Below are 23,627 nucleotides of genomic sequence, written 5' to 3'. Positions count from 1 at the left end.
ATGCCCTCTATAAAACAAACGAGTTGTACCCTTATATAAGTCTTTTTTTATACTTACTTGTGAAATGTCAAATACAACAAAGTCCTTAAACCTGATGATACATGCAGGAGACAAAGAAAGTGATCCTTCCAGCTGAAATCCAGGCGAAAAGTGACCAGGAAATGGGCAAAGTCCTGGGAGGCACCTGCTGGACCGGAACAGGAAACTAGAGTCTCTGGTGCACTTCCCTTTTTTTGAAGTTTTTTTTAAAGTACTTCTCACACAAAAAGATCAACACAAACTGTCCATTAAATAAGATTTTTAACTCAAAGATGTAGATGTTAGGTGCTACAGCTTTGCCAATCACCACCATGGTGATCATGAGTCCCCTTTCTGCCAGCCTTTTCATGGTGGTTGCCGCCATGAAAAGACTGGCAGAAAGGAAGTGCTGGGGGCCACAGCATCCCCTGCACTGCCCATGGCCATGTCGTGGACAGTGCAGGGCCCTCCTTTCCAGCACTCTCAGAATATGCACTGTTTGCTTTGCACACAGTGCGCATTTGAAGGGTGATATTGTGCTATGGTATTGGCCTCAGCTCCCTGAAGGGAGCTCAGACCAATACTGTAGCACTGTTCTCATCAGACTGACCAGCAGGAAGGTTGTAATATGATGTTCTCACTGGTCAGCCTAGTCGGAACATCGTAACACGACTGGAGGTGAGGCTACTGGGTTGACGGCAATCTCACCACTGCGAGTTTGGCAGTTTGCTTGTCAGAATGCAAAACTCGTGATGAGGGCCTTAGTTCTGTGTATTTACACAAGAGTTGGATTGCAGCGCTTGTTAACCCTTTCGTTGCCAGGCCTTTCCCATCTCAGGTGCCAGACCTTTTTTTGGCTATTTGGAGCAGTTCGCGCTTAGGCCCTCATATCTTTTGGCCACATAAGCTACCCACGCCAAACTTGTGTCCTTTTTTCCAACATCCTAGGGATTCTAGAGGTGCCCAGAGTTTGTGGGTTCCCCTGAAGGAGACCAAGAAATTAGCCAAAATACAGCAAAAAGTTTTTTTTTGTTTTTTTTTAAATGGGAAAAAGGGCTACAGAAGAAGGCTTGTGGTTTTTCCCTGAAAATGGCACCAACAAAGGGTTTGCTGTGCTAAAATCACCATCTTCCCAACTTTTAGGAACAGGCTGACTTGAATCAGAAAACCACTTTTTTAAAACACAATTTTGGCATTTTACTGGGACATACTCTATTTTTACTATTTTTTGTGCTTTTAGCCTCCTTCCAGTTAGTGACAGAAATGGATATGAAACCAATGCTGGATCCTGGAAAGCTAAACACTTCTGAGAAGTACACAGAATTCTGAATTCACCAAGGGGTCATTTATGTAGATCCTACAAGGTTTTCCTACAGAAAATAACAGCTAAAATAAAATAATATTGAAATTGAGGTGAAAAAACAGACATTTCTCTCCACATTTTACTCTGTAACTTTTTCCTGCAATGTCAGATTTTGTAATGCAATATACCATTACATCTGCTGGACTCTTCTGGTTGTGAGAATATATAGGGCTTGTGGGCTTATCAAGAACCCTAGGTACCCAGAGACAATAAATGAGCTGCCCCTTGCAATGGGTTATCATTCTATACCGGGTACACAGAAATTCATTTGCTGAAATATAGATTGAAAAATAGGTATCCAGCAAATCTTTGCATTTCAATAATGGGCACAAGATAAGGTCTTGATAAGCAGTGGTTATTTCCGCATCTCTGAATTCTGGGGTACCCATGTTAGCATGTGAATTACAGTGCATTTCTCAAATAGACGTCTTTTTTACACACTGTCTTGCGTTTGGAAAGCAAAAATTTAGAGAAAAAAAGGGGCAATAACACTTGTTGTTCTATTCTGTGTTCCCCCAAGTCTCCTGTTAAAAATGGTACCTCACTTGCATGGGTAGGCCTAATGCTCGCGACAGGAAACACAACATGGACACATCACAATATAATATTGAAGTCGGTACCTAGGGAAACCTACCAAACCTGTGCATTTTTTTAAACTAGACACCTAAGGGAATTTAGGATGGGGTGACTTGTGGGGCTCTCACCAGGTTCAGTTACCCAGAATCTTCTGCAAACCTCAAAATTTGGCTAAATAAATACGTTTTCCTCATATTTTGGTGACAGAAAGTTCTGGAATCTGAGAGGAGCGACAAATTCCCTTCCACCGAGCGTTCCCCCAACTCTCGTGATAAAAATTGTACCTCACTTGTGTGAGTAGGCCTAGTGCCCATGACAGGAAATGCCCCAAAACACAACGTGGACACATTACATTTTCCCAAAGAAAACAGATCTGTTTTTTGCAAAGTGCCTAGCTGTGGATTTTGTCCCTAGCTTAGCCGGCACCTAGGGAAACCTACCAAACCTATGCATTTTTGAAAACTAGACACCTAGGGGAATCCAAGATGGGGTGACTTGTGGGGCCCTCACCAGGTTCTGTTACCCAGAATCCTTTGCAAACCTCAAAACTTGGCTAAAAACAATTTTTCCTTACATTTCGGTAACAGAAAGTTCTGGAATCTGGGAGGAGCCACGAATTTCCTTCCATCCAGCGTTCCCCAAAGTCTCCTGATAAAAATTATACCTCACTTGTGTGGGGGTCCATGTGCCGGCAACAGAAAAAGGGCAAAAACCTGTAGAGATTGAGGGGATAGCACAGGAGTTGATAAGCACATAGGCCCTCATTACAACCCTGGCGTAAATCCCGCTTTCCGCCGTGCAGAAGACGCCAACATACCGCTGCGGCCGCGGAATTCCGCTACAGGTATTATGACGCACAGCTCGGAATCCGCCACAATACAGATACCCACACAAGTCAGCCGCACCAAAGGTCAGTGATAAACTGGCGATACCAAAACCGGCACCGTCACGCCAACAGGAATCCGCCCACACTATCACGGCCCATGAATCAACGCGGCAGTCATTCAACCGCGTTAATCCATTGGGGGTTACACACCGCCGCACTCAAAATACATACACACTTACAAAACACAACCACATTGGACAATTCGAAATACACACACCTGACACACATACACACACCACACCCACACACCCAATCCAATATAAAGCACACACCCACATCACCCACAAACCCTTACTACCAACATTTTGAAAGAAGGCCAGAGACAGAGACTATCTAAAACAACGCCAGCATCCACAGACACACAACACCATCACTACCACAACATCCACGCACCTCAAACAACACACACCAACACATCCCCTCACACATCACAACAGACACCACCTCACACATCACCCACACCACCCCATGGCCCCGAAACACCCCAGGTTCTCTGAGGAGGAGGTTAGGGTCTTGGTGGAGGAAATCATCCGGGTAGAGCCACAGCTATTCGGATCACAGGTGCAGCACACCACCATAGCTAGGAAGATGGAGCTATGGCTAAGAATCGTGGACAGGGTCAACGCAGTGGGACAGCACCCAAGAACACGGGATGACATCAGGAAGAGGTGGAACGACCTACGGGGGAAGGTGTGTTCCGTGGTCTCAAGACACCACCTTGCGGTTCAGATGACTGGCGGTGGACCCCCACCTCCTCCCGTAGACCTCACTACATGGGAGGAGCAGGTCTTGGCTATACTGCATCCTGAGGGCCTCGCAGGAGTAGCTGGAGGAATGGACTCTGGTAAGGCAAATCTTTCACTACTTCATTCCCCACCCACCTGCATGCTATCACATACCCCCACCCTTGCCCTCATCCCCATCACTCCAACTCCTCACGTATGTCCCAATATCACAAACCACACATCCCAAACCCAAGCCCTGCATGTAACACCAAAGCATGGACACCCATCACCAAAGCATGGCCACTGCACATACACCCCCCTAAACCATTATCACACAAGGTCCTACACAGGAATGCAAGCACTGGGGTACAGAGTCACCCACCCATTGCACACCATGGCACACACAGATGCAATAATCATGCCTTTACACCCCTGCAGGACCCCTACCCAATGTTAACAGGCAGGAGGGTCCAGACATGTCAACTCCACCCACAGAAGAGGCCCACAGTGATGACAGCAGCTCTGTCCAGCTGGATCTAGATGACCAGCCCGGCCCATCAGGGACCTAAAGACAGTCGGTTCCCCTGACACATTCACAAACCCCCACAGAGCCTCCCCCCCTCAGGAAACACCAGCACAGCACCCACCCAGTGGGCCAATCCCTCTGTCCCCAGGACACATCAATCAGCAGTGTGTCCACCACTACAGGGAACCCAGGCAACCCCACTAACACAGGACGATCAGGGACCTGGGGGCAGTGGCAGTGGGCACACGGTTCAGGGGACAGAGGCACAGGATAACAGGGAAGCTGGGAGGACTGCTGTGCAACAGGGGAGGACAGGCCCAGGGAACCCACTCTCCACAAGGCACTCTCCAACATCATGGGAGCTTACCACCATTCCCAGGAGACCATGGGCACAGTACTGGGAAAGTTTCAGGAGACCCAGGGGCTGCAGGAGGAACACTACCTGGGGATCAGGGAGGATTTGAAGTCCATCAACACAACCCTGGTCACCACTGCAGGGGTGCTGGCAGACCTTCTCAACACTAGGAGGGACACAGTGGCACACCAATGGGCCCTTGACACTAGCCTGGACGATGAACTGCCCAACACCTCCGCCGGCGCTAGTGCATAGGAGGCACCGCCACAAGACCACGACACCAGCACCCCACCCCCTGAAGATGGAGAACCACGCCACAAGCGGTCCCTGAGATCCAGGATAAAGACAGAGAACAATGCCAAAACCCCCGCCAAGAAATGAGACCACCCTGAATGTCATCCTTCTGTCCCACTTTGTCACCCTGTCCATCCTTAAACTGCCCCAGCTCCACTTCCTATGCCCCTTTGGACAATGCACCTGTGAGACTAATAGACTGGACTCTGCCATGGACATTCCTCCACCATCACCCCTGACCATTTTACAACCCCCTCCACTATTTAGCACTTAAATAAACACCCTTAAATCACAAAACAATCTGGAGTCAGTCCGTGCTTTCACAATTGTGTATGTGCAATAACTGAGGGAAATAGCAATTCCCATTGTATTGTCAACATACCTATGTCACACAGCTCTAGTCCATGCGGAAACAAAGCAGATGTCACACAGTGGGACCCACATCTGTGAAATCGTAAGGGAAAGTGACAACTCAGTGACCATACACTGGGTGAAAATGACAGACAGATGAGAGGTAGTAGAATTAAATCAGATGTAGCAGGCAGGGTTGTCTTCTTACCTGTGTCTCACTGGAAGTATTGGTGGATCACCGTGTTCCTGTTGTCTATGTCCTCTTCTTCTGCTTCCTCGTCTTCACTGTCCACAGGCTCCACAACTGCCACAACACCTCCATCTGGACCATCCTCCTGCAGAAAAGGCACCTGTCTTCGCAAAGCCAAGTTGTGAAGCATACAGGAGGCCACGATAATCTGGCATACCTTCTTTGGTGAGTAGAATAGGGAACCACCTGTCATATGGAGGCACCGGAACCTGGCCTTCAGGAGGCCGAAGGCCCTCTCTATAATCCTCCTAGTTTGCCCATGGGCCTCATTGTAGCGTTCCTCTGCCCTTGTCCTGGGATTCCTCACAGGGGTCAGTAGCCATGACAGGTTGGGGTAACCAGAGTCTCCGGCAAATGGCGAGGGACAACTGTTAGACACACACTAACTCATAGGGACATCCCCAGACACCTATTCAAAGGGTCCATGTCCTCACCTAATAGCCACACACGGTGCCTCTGGAGTTGCCCCATCACATAAGGGATGCTGCTGTTCCTCAGAATGTATGCGTCATGCACTGAGACAGGAAATTTCGCATTCACATGGGAGATGTACTGGTCGGCCAAACACACCATCTGCACATTCATCGAATGGTAACTCTTCCGGTTTCTGTACACCTGTTTACTCCTGCGTGGGGGGACCAAGGCCACATGTGTACCATCAATGGCACCTATGATGTTGGGGATATGTCCCACGGCATAGAAGTCACCTTTCACTGTGCAAATCCTCCACCAGAGTGAAAACGATGTAGCTCCGCATGTGTTTCAGCAGGGCAGACAACACTCTGGACAACACGTTGGAAAACATAGGCTGGGACATCCCTGATGCTATTGCCACTGTTGTTTGAAAAGACCCACTTGCTAGGAAATGGAGTACTGACAGCACCTGCACTAGAGGGGGGATTCCTGTGGGATGGCGGATTGCTGACATCAGGCCTGGTTCCAACTGGGCACACTGTTCCAGGATTGTGGTACGATCAAGTCTGTAGGTGATGATCACATGTCTCTCCTCCATTGTCGACAGGTCCACCAGCGGTCTGTACACCGGAGGATGCCGCCATCTCCTCACCTGCCCCAGCGGATGTTGCCTACGGAGGAGAACAGCGAGCAGAGAGTCAACCAACTCTGATGTACGTAAACACAACTTAATCGGAAAATGTTTGCAAATCGACATATGGCTGTATTAGTGTTTAAGCAAGGCCTAGATATGTGTGTGACGCAGTCCAAAATAATGCCACGTGGGCCCCTGAAATGGCGGCTGCCTGACCTGTAAAGTGGGACAAGGGGATATGAGGTAATTGCGCTGGCGTTGTGTACCGTCGCGGCAGGGGGTCGAAGACTGCGGCGCAATCCTGCATTGGTTAACATTGGACCCTATGGGTCCCAGGAGCCAATGACCATGTACGCCGGCGGTGACAGTACGCACCGCTGCGGACGTGACCGCCATTTTCCCTCTGTTCAATCACTTGATAGCTGATCTTCGACAGGAGAGGACCTACACTGCAAGTGCTGCTGTGACCTCAGTCTGGAAGAGACAATGGCTCATGTGTCTGGGGAAAGGGCCCCTGCCTTCAGCACGGAGGAGTTGGAGAAACTAGTGGATGGGGTTCTCCCCAGTACACACTACTCTACGGTCCTACAGACAAACAGGTGAGTACACTGTGAGCATGCTGTATGGGCAATGGCTGTTTGGAGTGGTGTGGATGAAAGATGGGAGGAGAATGAGGCGTGCATGAAATGACGGTGAGTGCATGTGCGTCATGGCAAGGGTAGGGATGCGGGCCAATGATTGTGACGGTGCGGACAGTTATATCTTCTCCTTTTCCCCTGTACTATTCCTGTAGGTCAGCGCCCACCAGAAGAAGGATATTTGGCGTGCCATCGCCAAGGAAGTCCGGACCCTGGGGGTCCACCACAGACGGAGCACCCACTGCCGAAAAAGATGGGAGGACATTCGCCGCTGGAGCAAGAAGACGGCGGAGGCCCAGCTGGGGATAGCCTCCCAACGTGGGCGGGGTGCCCATCGCACCATGACCCCCCTGATGTTCCGGATCCTGGCGGTGGCGTACCCGGAGTTGGATGGGCGCTTCAGGGCATTGCAGCAGCCACAAGGGGGTGAGTACACTCTCATTCAGCTGATTCAGCGTGCATTGTAGGTGTCTGGGTGGGGGAGGTGGGCTGTGGATTCCCCTAGGCCAGGATGAGTTTAGTAGACAAGGTCCCTTCTGAAGGCAGGCCCTGTGGCACCCCACCCCACCTGTGTACAGAGCCAACTACACCTAGTCAGGCTCTTGTGACATCCATGTGTGCAGCAATCGCGCATAGCCTTGTAACCCATGTCCCTGTGATTGATTAGGGAACTCCAAGTGCACAGCGTAGTGCAGGGGGCTTCTGTGTCTGTAGTGTCCGCCAACGGTAGCGGTATTGCATGCACTCAACATGTCTTTCTTCTTTCTTCCCCCCCCCCTTTTTGTGGTCTCCCTGTTCTTGTGTGCATTAGCATCATCAGGCAGAGGAGCAGTGGCACCGGAGCAGGAGGGAGCTGTATCCCACATGGCCCTGGAGGGCGACACAACAGAGTGTAAATTCACCAGTAGGACGGAGGGCGAGGGGACCTCCACGGCGGGGACAGGAGCTGAGACCAGCGATACAGACTCCTCCTCTGATGGGAGCTCCCTTGCAGTGGCGGGCCTATCTGTGCCCCCCACATCTACAGGTACAGCTGCCACCACCCCTACCAGCACCGCCCTCCCAGCAGCCCCTCAACATTTGCCCTGTGGCTGCTCACCCAGGAGGGTGGGCATCTCCTTCGCCCCAGGCACCTCAGGCCCTGCCCCTGTCACCCCTGCTGCACTCAGTGAGGAGGCCATTGACCTCCTCAGGTCCCTCACTGTTGGGCAGTCTACCATTTTGAATGCCATCCAGGGTGTAGAGAGGCAGTTGCAACAAACCAATGCATACCTGGAGGGCATTCATTCTGGTCAGGCAGCCCAACAGCAAGCTTTTCAGACTCTGGCCTCAGCACTGATGGCAGCCATTGTCCCTGTCTCTAGCCTCCCCCCTCCAGCTTCCTCCACCCACACCCAAACCCCTGTACCTCAGCCTATCCCAAGCACACCATCAGACCAGCATGCACAAACGTCAACACACAAGGGAAGGTCAGGCAAACATAAGCACCACACATCCCACAGGCACTCACGCAAGCATCATACACATGCAGACATACCAACATCCACTGCCTCCACCGGGTTCCCCACCTCCTCGTCTCCCTCCTCCCTCCCTGTCTCGTCTCAACTCACACCTGCATGCACTACATCGTCAGCCACTACCTCCATCACCAGCACACTCACCACCACACCCCGCTCACATGCACTCACCACCCCCACTACCATTCACACATCCTCTGTGTCCTCCCCCAGTGTGTCTGTGAGCCCACCTCCCAAGGTACACAAACGCAGCCACACACCCAACCAACAGCCATCCACCTCACGACAGCCTCCAGCCCATAAACCTTCACCCAAAGTCAGCAAACGTACACCTCCTACAACCACTACCTCTTCCTCCACTCCCAAACCCCCTCCATCTACCCGTCCCAGTGTGACCAAAAAACTTTTCCTGTCCAACCTTGACCTCTTTCCCTCACCTCCCCCACCCCTTCAGTCTCCTAGGGCCCGCCTCTCCAGGTCCCAACCCAGTGCCTCAGCCACAACATCTGCGGGAACAGTGGTGCCAGTAGTAACCGGCTTCTGGAGTGCGCCAGGCAGCAGGGCAGCCAGTGTGGCAAGGAGCCAGAACACGGACAGTCCCCCACCTCAAAAGCATAAAAAGTTGGACAGTGCCCGGCGGGAGAGAGGAAAAAAATCTGCCAGCAAAGCCGCTCCCAGGGGTACAGTTGGGAGTGTGGAAACAGCTGCGCCACCATCCAAGGTTGCGGAAGGGGCACAGTAAAACCGGCAAGTCTTGGAAAACCTGCACAGTGGACAAGACCGCAACAAGCACCGCTGCCAAGGACACTGCTGCCACCAGCACCGCAGAACAGGACACCGCCGCCACCAGCACCGCTGCCAAGGACACCGCCGCCACCAGCACCGCTGAACAGGACATCGCCGCAACTAGCACCACAGGCCAGTGAGCGCCAAAGATTCCGACGCTACTGAGGCAGCCACGAGCAGGATGAAGCACTCTGGGCACAAAGCCCCCTCCAGAACCAGTGGAGAGATCCATCCACTACCTCAGTCCTTGGCAGGATGAAGCACTCTGGGCACAAAGCCCCCTCCAGAACCAGTGGAGAAAGGCATCCACTACCTCAGTCCTTGGCAGGATGAAGCACTCTGGGCACAAAGCCCCCTCCAGAACCAGTGGAGACTGTTATCCACTTGAGAGACTGTGGCTTTGCACTCCCCAGGATCCAGCAGTGGGCAACCCACCCACTGTAGAGACTTGAGAGACTGTGGCTTTGCACTCCCCAGGATAAAGCAGTGGGCAACCCACCCACTGTAGAGACTTGAGAGACTGTGGCTTTGCACTCCCCAGGATTGAACAGTGGGCAACCCACCCACTGTAGAGACTTGTGAGACTGTGGCTTTGCACTCCCCAGGATAGAGCAGTGGGCAAACCACCCACTGTGAAGACTTGTGAGACTGTGGCTTTGCACTCCCCAGGATCCAGCAGTGGGCAACCCACCCACTGTAGAGACTTGAGAGACTGTGGCTTTGCACTCCCCAGGATGCAGCAGTGGGCAACCCACCCACTGTAGAGACTTGAGAGACTGTGGCTTTGCACTCCCCAGGATAAAGCAGTGGGCAACCCACCCACTGAAGAGACTTGAGAGACTGTGGCTTTGCACTCCCCAGGATAAAGCAGTGGGCAAACCACCCACTGGAGAGACTTGAGAGACTGTGGCTTTGCACTCCCCAGGATACATCAATGGGCATGGAGCCCCCTCGTGGATCTGAGGTGCCCCCCCTTCCCTTACCCCTGAGGTGCCTGTTTTATTTCTATCTGATGCCCCAGCAGTGTTCTCTCCGTCTTGTTCGGGTATTGAGTGTGGGCCTCGCCCATGCATTGTGGGCCCCGTGGTCCACGGGCTATGATGGTGGAATCCCTTGGACTTGTATTCTTGGTGTATATATTTGTTTATAGTGTGAATATCTTTATATATGTATATATTTTTGATTCATGTATTTGAATATATTACAATCATTCGACTCATTTCCTTTTGTCCTTGCATTCTTAAAGGGGGGGTTGCGGGGTGTAACTGTAATGCATCATGCTGTATTAGTGTGTGTGTTGTCGTGGGTGAGGGTGGGGGTGTTGCATGTGTGTGTCACTCTCTTTTCCCTCCCCCCTCCCCTGTGTCGTAGGTGCAGTACTTAACGTGGTCTTCGCCGCCATCTTTGTTGTTCCTGGTAGAGAAGCAGAAAGATAAAGGTTGGCAGTATCTGGAGCTCGGGTTCCATGGTGTCCTGATTCCTCCTGGGGTGTGTAGAGGTGAGCGTTTTCCCTTCCAAGTCCTGTCTCCACCGTGTTTTTGTTCACGGTGAATCCGCCCTGGAAAAGGTGGCGGATTGGACTGTTGTAATTCTGTGGGCGGTACATTGTCCTCCACCTGTCTGTTGGCAGTTACCGCCGCGGTGTTTGTTTGTACCGCCTTGGCAGTCGGAGTGTTACAGTGGCTGTCCATGTTGGCGGTTTCCACCATGGTCGTGATTCCAATTTGGTTTCCGACGGCCTATTGGCGGTTTTACCGCCGCTTTAACACCGACCGCCAGGGTTGTAATGGCCACCAATGTGTCTTATTTCCTGTGAGAAAGGGCCTCTTTTGAAATCATCAAATCAAATCAGAGTTTATAAAGTGCATCTACTCACCCATAAGGGTCTCAAGGTGCTGAGGGGGGTTTGTCGTCAGAGCTTCAGTCGAAGAGCCAGGTTTAAGGTCCTTCCTGAATTGGGGTAGTGATGTTGACTGCCTGAGGTACAGGGGCAAGGTATTCCATCCCTTTGCCGTGAGGTAGGCTAAGGATCTCCCACCAGCCGAGGTCTTCTGTATGCTGGGTATGGTGGCAAGTGCTTGTTGAGCAGAGCAGAGAGGTGTGGTGTGGTGGGGGAATAGAAGGTGTTTCTTTGGTTGAGGTAGGCGGGTCCTAGGTCATGAAGGACCTTGTAAGCATGGACAAAGAGCTTGAAGTTAATTCTTTCCCGATAGGGAGCCCGTGGAGGTCTCTTAGGTGATTGGAGAGATGTTTGTGGCGGGAAATGCCCAGGATGAGTATGGCGTAGGCATTTTGGATGTGCTGCAATTTCTTGATGTTCTTCTGTGTAGTACCAGAGTAGAGGGCGTTGCCATAGTCAAGTCTACTGGTAACCAGGGCATGGGTTATGGTTTTGTGGCAGTCCTTTGGGTTTCATTTGTAGATCTTCCGGAGAAGTTGGAGTGTGTAAAAGCAGGAAGATGTGACTGAGTTGACTTGGCAGGTAACAGTGAGCGATGAGTCCAGGATGATGCTGTGGTTGTGAGTGTGGTTTATTGGGGTGGGGTGGAGTTGCTAAGGGTTGATGGCCACCAGGAGTCATCCCAGGCTGGATGGTCCCAGGATGAGGATCTTGGACTTGACAGAGTTGAGTTTGAGGCAGCTGTCCTTCATCCAGGCGACAACAGCTTCCATCCCGTTGTGGAAATTCCTCTTGGCAGTAGTGGGGTTTTTGGGGGAGTAGCCCTGTGGAACTCTGCAGCTGATCTCCGTAGGTTCCGACAGGTAAGGAGGGAGTCTGACTCTCTGTGTTCGCCAGACAGGAAGAAGCGTATCCATTGTAGAGCCTTTCTGCAGATGCCAGCTGCGAGGAGCCGGGAGCAGAGAGTGAGGTGTGAGACCGTGTTGAAGGCTGACAATAGGTCCAGTAGTACGAGGACTGCTGTATGGCTGCAGTTGAGGAGCAAGCGGATGTCTTCTGTGGTGTCGAGGACGGCAGTCTCCATGCTGTGATTGCTCCTGAATCCTGATTTGGAGGTGTTCAGGATGTTGTTGTCCTCGATGTGCTTACAGAACAGAGCGTTGATGGCTTTTTTGAGGACCTTTGCTGGAAAATGCAGTAGACAGATGGGGCGGTAATTTCTGAGGTCCAGGGGGTCAGCTGTGGGTTTCTTCAAGAGCTGGGGGATCTTGTTGTGCTTCCATTGCTCTGGGAAAGTGGCTTTCTGTATGGAACAGAGGAGCGTGTGTCAGAGCTTGGGTGAGATGGATGAGTTGGCCTCATTGAATATGTGGTGAGGACAGGGGACTATAGGGGCTACGGGTTGGATCCTGCTCATGATGCTGCATGTCTCATCTGTGGTGAGGGTGGTCCAGTGGTGTAGGGTCTGTGGTGGTTTGATGGGATGGAGCTCGGGGGTTGTTTGAGGGCTCGGAGGGTCTTGGGATCTGAAGTTGTTGTATATGTCCTTGATTTTCTAGTCAAAGAAGATGGCTAGCCTGTCACAAAGGTCTTGAAATGGAGGGCTACTTGCTGTTTCTAGTTGGGGGTTGGAAACCTCTTTGACCATGGCAAAGAGCTCTTTGGTTTTGTGAGTGGTGGCGCTCATGCAGTCCTGCAAGGCGACTTTCCTGGTGACTCTGATGAGGTGGTAGTGGGATTTGGTGGCTACTTTGAAAGCCTCAAAGTCTTCCAAGGACTTTCTGTTCCTCCATTTTTTCTCTAGACGTCTTCAGTTGTGCCTGGAGTGCTGGAGTGTGGGGGAGAACAAGCTGGTCTTCTTGTGGTGGTGTTTGGCTGAGGTCTCATGGAGGGGTGCAAGGGTGTTAGCTTATTTGGAGATCCATTGGTGGAAGTTCGGTGCTGAGATTTTAGAGTCTGTGGTGAGGGGTGGGGGAGACTTGCTGAGGGTGTTGGAGAGCTATTCCTCAGTAATTCAGTTTCTTCTTGCAGCTCAGAGTGTGTGGAGGTGGATTGTCGGTGAGGTGATGGTGAAATGGATGCAGTGGTGGTCAGTCCAGTGAAATGTGGAGGTGTTGTCGATTGTCATGTTGCTGGTGGAAAAAGATGGCGTCAAGCGTGTGTCCTGTGATGTGTGTTGGCGAGGTGACCAGTTATTTTACTCCTATTATGGCAAGGTTGTCAAGCAGGAAAGCATTGTTGGTGTCAACGCTGCTGTCAATGTGGTAGTTGAAGTCACCAAGGAGGAAAGAACATGAGGGAAAGTGATGTTGATGATAGAGACTAAAGTCTGGATGGGGACGGGTGGCCTGTAGATGAGAGTGCCGCAGAAGGTTGAATTGGATGTGGCCTGTAGCTGGATGTGGAGGTGCTCCATGAGGGGGGAGTGTTGTTTTGCCTTGGTTGTTAAGCGGAGGGAGGATTTGTGTATGATGACCCGCCCATCTGGGCAAAAGGGCCGTCTTTGTGGAGCAGTTTGTAGTTGCTTGGGATGGCGAGGCGAGGCGAGGCGATGTGCGGTGCAGATGCTGGGTTTGTCCACGTTTCAGTGAAAAATGTGATGTCCAGGCGGGTGGAGGCCATTAGGTCCCAGAGTTCCAGGGCATGTTTGTGGAGGGAGCGAATGTTGAGGAGGATGCAGTTGAGATGCTCCGGGATGGTGTTTGATTGTTCAGTGGTGGGAGGGTCCGGTGTTTGGTATAGGGTGAGGGTGCAGTGGCAGTGGAGGCAGAAAACGGTCTGTGTGTGTCTCTGGGTGATGCCAGTTGGCAGGCGGCAGATCTTACTGAGTTCAACGGGTGGAGGGCCTTCGTATTGTGGTGATGGAAGGTCTGAGGGCCAAGGATCGTGGCGCTGGGCACAGTCCAGGTGCGGACGGGCACAGACGGGCTTGGTTTTGGCATGCCATTGGCACACCAGTGGCACGCCGCACAGCAGCCACCATTGAGAAGGGGATGGAGGTGGGGGTCTGGTCAGTTGGGTGGGGGGAGAGCGAGAAAGTGATTCTCAGCGAGGGAGGGAGCAGGACCGAAGGAGAAACAGCGGCGCAGGAAAACATAGGGAGAGTGAAAATAGAGAGAAAGAGACAAGAAAGAACGAAAATAATAAATGAAATAAAAATGACAGAAATATAAGCAGGAGTAAAAAGCAGACGTAAAGAGAGACAGCAAGATACTTACATGCAGTTGGCAACTAGGCCACAAGGGATGAGGCGCAGGTGGGAGCCTGCAGGTGGACATGGACCTCGAACTAGTAGTCAGGCAGGCTTTCAGTTTGCTCTCAGCAGACACAGCAACAGCAGCAAAGAGGTGGAGCTGCACAGAGGAGGGTAAACAGACACTGACCAGGAGCTCAGAGGAGTCGCCCTCTCATTGTGCAGCAGCCACTATTAAGAAGAGAAGGGAGGCAGGGGGTCTGATCAGCTTGGAGGTGGAAGGATGAGAAAGCTTTTCACAGGGAGGGATGGGGCAGGGCTGCAGGTGCTGCAGTGGTGTGGGAAACATGGGGAGAGTGAAAGGAGAGAGAAAGAGACAAGAAAGAAAGAAAAGAATAAATGAAATAAAAATGACACAAAAATGAGCAGAAGTAAAAAGCAGGAGTAAAAAGCAAAAGTAAAAGGAGACAGCAAGATACTTACATGCAGATGGCCACCAGGGATGAGGTGCAGCCGGGAGCCTGCGGGTGGAGGTGAGCCTTGAACTGAGAGTCAGGCAGGCTCTCAGGTCACTTGCAGCAGAAGCAGCAGCAGCAAACAGCAAACAGGTGGAGCTGCACAGAGGAGGGCGAAGAGATACTGACCAGAGGGTCAGAGGAGTCGACATGTTTAGCCCCCCACTTTCTGCCTGGAAATTGATGTGGTTTCAAACTGTAGGTGCCCAGGACCCCTGCTAAACTGGTTCCCAGGGCCAGATCTCTTTCCCCAAAACTGTACTATGTGTGACACTTCAGCCACCTTTGTAAGTCCCCAGTAAATGGTACTCCTGGTACCTAGGACATGGGTACTGAAGAAGGCCCCTCAGAGCTGCAACACCAATTGTGCCCCTCTGAGAGGCCCGACACCAGCCTCATGCAGACTGCCATTGCAAGTGCATGAGTTGGTGTATCCAAAGTTGCAAACACTGCATGCAACATAGGTAAGTCACCCCTCTGGCAGACGTTGTAGCCCCAAGGCAGGGTGCATTATAATTTATGTGAGGGCATATGTGTGCATAAGCAAATATGTCCCTTCTGTGTCTTTGCCAGTTCTTATACATACTAAGTGTACTGTATAGGGAAGCCATAGCAAATGCATGTGCTGGTCACTGGTCATTATGAGCTCCACAGCTACATGATTGCCTCTCTGAACCCTGGGTTGTTTGGTACCAAACAACTCAGGATAATAAACCCACACCGATGCCATTGTTGGATTTATTATAAAATGTACCCTGTGAGCATCCTAGGAGTGTCCCCTGCAAAACCTAACAGCCCTAATGTGGTTGCTGACTGGTTCAAACCAGCCTACCACCACCAGACATGATTCTGGACTCCTGGGATGAGAGCCTGTGCTCTCAGGAACCGGAATACAAAGTCTTTCATGGGCGGAGGTGTCAAATCTCTTACCCCAGGCATGCACCCTGCACCAGCAGTCAGCTTGAAAGACTTTTCTGCCTTTGAAATCTGACCGCCACCTCTGCTGCAAGCAGCAGATGGCCACTGATCAGTTTGACCCTTACTTTAGGTGGGAAAACCGGCAGGAAACCTAGCAAGAATAAGAGGAATGGGCATCTTCAGCCTGCACCACCCCTCAGGTGTGGCAGGTGAGGTGACGACTCCATTTCATTTTCCTCTACCTCGGATGGGAGAAAAATAGGCAATCAGGGTCACGGATGTGTCCCCTTTCCACAGGAGGTAGTCACTCAGTGGGTGTAGGCACCCTAAGGTAGGTGTCCCATTGGCCACTAGCAGGTACCCTCACAATGCCCCCTAAAGACAGTATTTAGAGGACATCCCTAGACCAAGACCTCAGATTCGACAGACACAAAGAAAACCAGGACAAAGAAGACCCAAGGCACGACAACTGAAGCTCTTCTGCAGAAAGAAAAAGGTACCAAACCCTGACTGCTGCTCCATGGACTCGACAATCGCAGCTGAGGTGCCACCTGGAAACCTTAAGGGCTCGACAAAACCCCAGAGCACCTCCCACCTTCTAAAAATAGCCAAGAACCTCCCTTTGAGTGAAGGTATCACTCTCTGCACCCAGCAGGCAAGGAACCCACAAAGTCTGGTTAAGTGACCAGCTGCTGACCAATGTCCCAGACCCAGCAGTACAGCCAAATTTGTACAACAGCCCTTGGGGAAAGACCTACAACTGTGCCAAATTTAGTGGCACTAGAACTTTCTAAGGCTGTGATGTACTACTACCAGGGGTACTGCCCCCCAACATCAGACACTAAGTAGCAAAGCCCTTCCAGACTCCAACAAGCCCAGAAGCAAGCATCAGTTGAGAGACTTCAGGACACCCAAGACCCACCCCCTGATAGTGACCCTGCTGACCTGCATTCTACCCTCTAAGTTGCCTGCTCCTGGCTGCAAGGACTTCAAGATGCCCAACGCCTGGCTGACTCATCTACCCTGTACCTGGCCTCCCTGGCACTGCACAGATGAACCCGCTGTACTCTAGGTGTCCCCAAGCCCTTGTGTCCTCCACCCTCCAAGGGGAACCGGCAGACTTACCTTTAAGTCCCTCTGTGCTGTGTGTTTCCAAGTAGCCCCATTCTCCTTTGTGCTCCAGCTCCAAGACCTTCAGACGCTGCTACCACTTGAACCGGGAATCACCCGAACTTCTCCAGCTGGCAAATGGGACCTTTCAATGATCTCGACCTAAAAACAAAAGTTGACACTTTTGAGAGCATTGCCTGATTTTATATGCATTTTTTAAGATTTTCCTATTCATTCCTATAGGGAACATGTACTAAATTTTGAAAAATCATAAGAAAGGCTGTACTTACCATGGCTCTAAAAATTTTATCAAATCTAAAGTAATTTTGTAAATTGGTATTGAGTTATTTTTCCTGAATGTGTGTGCCCTCATTTATTGCTATTGTGAGTACAACAAATGCTTAGCACATCTCCTGGATTAGCCGAACTACTCAGCCACACAACCACAAAAATAGAGCATTAGGTGATCTATTTTTACCTCTGGATACCAAAGTGGGGTTGCTCGGACTCCCTGCATAGTGCACATCATTTTCGTACACTACATAGAGAGCCAGCCTCCTACCTTCACCAAATTTTACAATAATATTTTAATGCTAATTTTAAATGTTTTAAATTTCTCTCAGGGGGGTTTGAATCATTGTAAAGATGAGGCTCTAGTCTCCAGGACATAACCAGGAGAGGGAGATGATACCTGTACTCATTTGTTTGTAAATAGAAGGTGTGAGAAAGTATCCTCTTTCTTGCATGGTTTCCCCCCACTTTTGGCCTATTTGTGAATGTGTGTCAGTGAGTTTTTACTGTGTCAAAGGGATCCTGCTAGCCAGGACCCCAGTGCTCATAGTGAAAACCCTTTATGTCAGTGTGTTTTGCCTTTCTCACTGGGATCCTGCTAGCCAGGACCCCAGTGCTCATAGTTTGTGGCCTGCTGTATGTGTTGTCAGTAGTGCTTAACTGTGTCACTGAGGCACTGTTAACCAGAACTTCAGTGCTTATGTTCTCTCTGCTTTTAAAATTGTCACTATAGGCTAGTGGCTTTATTCACCAATTTCAATTGGCACACTGTACTCCCCTTATATGTCACCTAGTAAATGGTACCTAGGTACACAGTGCTTTGGGGTTCCAGGAGATCCTTATGGACTGTAGCATTTCTTTTGCCACCCATAAGGAGCTCAGCCAAACCCATTCACAGGAGTGCCACTGCAGCCTGAGTGAAATAGTGCACACACTATTTTACAGCCATTTTCACTGTGCTTAAGTAACCTATAAGTCACATATATGTCTAACCTTCATTTACTGAAGGCTAGGTGCAAAGCAAAGATACCCACATGCAGTCCAGGGCCTATTCCCCGGACTTTTTGAGTGCAGGGACACCATTACACATATGCACTACATATAGGTCAATACCTATATGTAGCTTCACAATGGTAACTCCGAACATGGCCATGTAAGGTGTCTACGATCATGGAATTGTCCCCCCATTCAAATCTGGTATTGGGGAGACAATTCCATGCATCCTGGAGGCTCCACCATGGACCCCCAGTACTGCCAAACCAGCTCTCTGAGGCTTGCACTGCAGATACAGCTGCTACCACCTCACAGACAGGGTTCTGCTCTCCTGGGGTCTGAGCAGCTACTTTGGGAGGAGGGTGTTACACCCTCTCACTTTGGAAATAGGTGTAACAGGCTGGGGAGGGGTAGCCTCCCCTAGCCTCTGGAAATGCTTTGAAGGGCACAGATAGTGCCCTCCTTGCATAAGCCAGTCTACACTGGTTCAGGGACCCCCAGTCCCTGCTCTTTTGCGAAACTGGACAAAGGAAAGGGGAGTGACCACTTCCCGGTACATCACCACCCCAAAGGTGGTGCCCAGAGCTCCTCCAAGGTGGCCCAGACTTCAGCCATCTTGTTTTCCAAGGTGTGGGGACACTATGGAGGCCTCTGAGTGGCCAGTGCCAGCAGGTGACGTCAGAGACCCCTCCTGATAGGTTCATACCTGATAAGGTAGACAATCCCCCTCTCAGGCCTATTTAGGGTCTCCCCTGTGGGTTTCTCTTCGGATTCTAATTGGAATTTTCCAGCAGGAATCCTCTGCAACTACTACTTCATCCTCTGACCTCGGATCGACAGCAGACTGCTCCAGGAACCACTGTAACAGCAACAAAGTATCCAGAATGGCTACTTTTCCTCTGCAACTTCAGCTCCAGCCAGCAACTGCAACAGTTTCCATGGTGTGCACACTCTGGGGACTCCCTGTCCTCACCCTGCACGAGAAGGACTGAAGAAATCTCACGTGGAGTGACGGAGTCACTCCCGTGCTCCTGCAGGCACCTTCTAAGATGACGACTGGTTCTCTTGGACTCCTCTCCTGGTGACAAGTGTGCTCCTTGGAACAGAGGTGGTGGACCCCTTCGACAAAGACTGTTCTAAGGTCCTGCTGCCCAAATTTGGAGGAGGTGAGAGCTTGCCTTCCCCGATTGCGACAGTACCTCCATGCACAGCGTCATCTTCACCTCCTGAGGCCTCACTGCACTATTTGCAAGAATCCTTCATGCACAGCCTGCCCAGGTCCCCAGCACTCTAGCCTGAGACACTCAACACGCTGGGTTGTCCTCCGACGGCGTGTGACCTTCTTTTGTAGTGCTGCAACAACCACAATTTGCACCTTCTTTGTCCCCATGTCCTGGGACCTCCGTGGGTGCTGCCTGGTCATCTTGGGGTTCCATCCAGTGTTGGGAGCCCCCTCTGCCTCCTCAGTCTGAGTTGAGGCCCCCAGGTCCCTCCTGGGTCCAGGCAGCGCCACTTTGACGCAATCCGCGACATTGCTTGAACCAAGACTTGTTGGACAAATCCAGCGCCGAAACTCGCCTGCATCCAACATCTCTCCGTGGGACATCCATTGCATCATGCAGGAACCCACAGCCATATTTCTTTGGTGCATTTCTGCAGCCTTCGTCCAACCAGGGATTCTTCTTTTACACCCTCTTCTAGGTTGGCAGGGGCTCCTGTCCTTTCTGGAACTTCTTCCGACTTCTGGACTTGGTGTCCTCTCTTTGCAGGTCTTCAGGTCCAGGAATCCACCATTTGTTGTTTGCAGTCTTGCTTGGTTCGTGCAATAACTCTAATCATGACTTATAGTGTGTCCTAAGGAAACATGCAGTACTTTACTGGGCTCTAGGGTGAGGTATTTTACTCACGTTTTGTGGTTTTCTTACCCTCCCAGCGATTCTCTACACACTACACTTGTCTAGGGGGGAATTTGTGATTCACATTCCACTTTCTTAGTATATGGTTTGTGTTGCCCCTAGACCTATTTTCTCCTATTGCATTCTATAGCATTTCCTATTGTTTGCACTATCGTATGTCTAATTACGTACATTATTTTGGTGTCCAGTGTATATATTGTGTATAATGCTTACCTCCAGAAGGAGTATTGCCTTTATTTATTTAGATATTTTTCGCCTTGTGTCACCCAAATGAACTACCTTTATTTTTGGTAACACTGAGTATTGTCTTTACTTGTGTATAAGTACTGTGTAACTATAGTGGTATTGCAGGAGCTTTGCATGTCTCCTAGTTCAGCCTGAGCTGCTCTGCTACAGCTACCTCTACCAGCCTAAGCTGCTAGAACACTACTACATATCACCAATAAGGGATAACTGGACCTGGTATAAGGTGTAAGTACCCAAGGTACCTACTACAAACCAGGCTAGGCTCCTACAGAAGGCACACACAATACATTACTAAGGTGCAGAGACATTGAAAGACAACTGATACCACGAATTATAGTCTACAGAATTGTATTTCCCTCACTAGTGGCAAGGTCTCAATCTGAATATGACAGTTTTTTTCAGCTCTTCTAATGAGGTTACAAAGATGGTCTCTGATGTATACATGCCCCAATTTCCTTTGAGGGGCATCCAAAGGCTCATCAGTAATCAAGAAATGAAAAAAAGATTGTGAGAGGCCTTGTTCTGTTTGTCAATCGCCCAATGTAAACTTCAGTTTTGATCTTATGTTGAAATTCCTGCTGCTCTTTAAAAATGCGATCCTTATTATTTTCTGTTATACTTTGTTGACATGGTTTCGGTAAAAATGAAAGTAAATGTTTAAATTCATAAAATATTTAATACAATTGTATCAGCAAGAGGAAGACAAGTAAAAAAACAATTTATAGACTAATAGACCCCTTTGGAACACAATGATTTTTTCCATTACTACTTCTAAGCTCTCTGAACAACTACAGGATACATCCCTTTGTCCGTATAGCTTTTTAGTTGAGATATCACGACCTTACTGTATCATCACCACAGTTTGGATATAGCCTATCCACTAAACTCACCACTTCCAGTGCTTGATACGATGTTCCTGATGTCTCCTTGAGTACTCGGCACTTTAATTTGAGAAGATGTAAAGAATTCTTGAGTATGAGACATGATTTATCATTCAAAAACCATTCTGCATTTCCTTGCGGACCTGATTTAAGTCATTTGAATGTTTGAGAAAAAACAAAAGGACCACCAGCTGGTACTAAACTAGGACTGGCATCCTTTCTGCAGGCCATTATGGACACTGTCTCCAACCATGAACTTTTTCCCCTACAAATCATTAATTTCGTGTGTGGTATTCTAATTATGATAACTGAAGAGAAACAAGACAACAACTAAAATGCAACACAAAAGTTCAGGTGGTGGTCAACATGTTCTAAACAAAGTAGGCTTCAGGAGAAGTAAATTTGGGACTTTGTTTTTCTCATCATTATAATTGACCCACAGTGTATCAATATTTTCGAAATACAAACAAATGCATTCTGATTGGAATTTAGGACTTTGATTTAGGATTGGGTGATATTTGAAAATCCTGCAATTTCTGGGGGAAAATGATAATTCATCCCCTCAATTCCCTTCAACATCCCATTCTAGTGAGAGAGCATTTGCTTTTGGATTCGCCTCTCTATTTAGAATTTCCTCCAGAATATTTTACCACCACCAAATGATTTCTCAGCCAAGCCCCTTAAAATCTAGAGAATAAAAAGTCTAAGGATTAATGTTAGAAATGATCGAGAGTACCACACGTAACCTATAGTCCGGCATCAGATGGACACACTGGGCAGCTGAGAATACTCAGTATCCATTTAATCCTAGAAGGGAAATAAGAAGGTAATGCAACTTTGTGTTCCCTACTCATTTATGTGGAGAGCGCAATATTTTTCATATGTCAAATTTCATGTCAGCAAAGAACATATCAAACCTTACGCCATTATTCACTTTAAATCAGTTGCATGGCAAGAGTGCCATGTGTTCTTAGACAAGCAAGGGAAATGGGTCCCCTAACCTCTTTTTGACAGCATTGTGTAACTATACTTGGGCTCAGAGGGCCACAAACACATCTAGGCCCCATTGCATTGCACCTGCTGCACTATTGATGGCTTCGCCCTGCTTCAGAATTCCACACAACCAGTAGAGTTGTAGTCCATGAGTTCATGGAATAATTTGTTTATACTGAACGTTTTGATTTCTACACATATATTTGAAAGTGTTCAAGAAAACGTTTTTGTCTTTTCTCATTTACATATACTATCTGTAAACGTGATACCAGCGACATCTCAACAACGTAACATGTAAATTGATACAACCTAAGCTTGGACTATAGATATCATTAATGCAGCAGATGCAGTGGCAACATTGCTTAGAGGCTTGGGAGGTCCATGGCACAGCAATAGGTTGGTCCATTTTCATTGCTTGAGCTATGTCCTGTGGTTCCATTGCTAGGCGTCTGAATCTTGGATAGTGCAGGTTTGAATTCTGCAAACCCTTCATTGTCAGCCGCCCTAAACTATTTCCGACGCCCTGGCTTATTTATATATCTGATTAAACAAGCTACATTTTAACCTTGAATGCCGAATAATCAATTATGTCATGAACTGGGAAGAAGGCTATGATTGAGGGGAGGGCATCGCTAACAATGCCTTTCTTATAATCGCATAACTTACAAACGTCTTCTTTTATAAACTAGCTGGACATTTGTATCTGCATTTTAAGCACACATCGAGTAACAGAACGCTGTTTGACAACATATTTGACACTGCAAACGCTAATGGAAAAAATATTTTATAGGTTTACAAACGCTCACGCTATCGATTTCTACACAAAATTCTGTTTTACTGATAATCATGTAGTCTTTCTTTAACTTCCTTTAGATAAATATTTTTATATGATACAGCCACATCCTTCTCACCTTCTACTGCTAAATCCTATGCTTCAATTTAAAGGTTACTAAACATGTAATGGAATGCCTTACATTAAAATGTTATTATAAAGAAGGTGAAAGCTGAAACCACAATCTATGCCCCAAAAACATCAAGGGTAAATATTAATGTATGTGTGTCTGTGTCTTTGCGTGACTGTGACTGACTGTGTGTGAATGCCATCCATTCTCCAGTGGCGAAACCCTCCCCCCCCCCCCCCCCCCAATACCCCTGGGGCCCCCATTCAGCCCAAGGCAATAAATATGTATGAGCTATCGGGGTATTCAGTGTCCCCTCATAACATTCTGCGGAGGGGGGGGGGGAGGGGGCTGGTTATTGAATGTTACCGCCACTGTCGTTCTCAAGGACACATACCTACTACAATATCATAAGCTATTTAAATCACATTGTATTTAC

The sequence above is a fragment of the Pleurodeles waltl genome, chromosome 1_1 (assembly GCF_031143425.1).
Source record: "Pleurodeles waltl isolate 20211129_DDA chromosome 1_1, aPleWal1.hap1.20221129, whole genome shotgun sequence".
NCBI lineage: Eukaryota > Metazoa > Chordata > Amphibia > Caudata > Salamandridae > Pleurodeles > Pleurodeles waltl.
The sequence above is the reverse complement of the archived record's forward strand: the minus strand, read 5'-3'. Positions refer to the sequence as shown.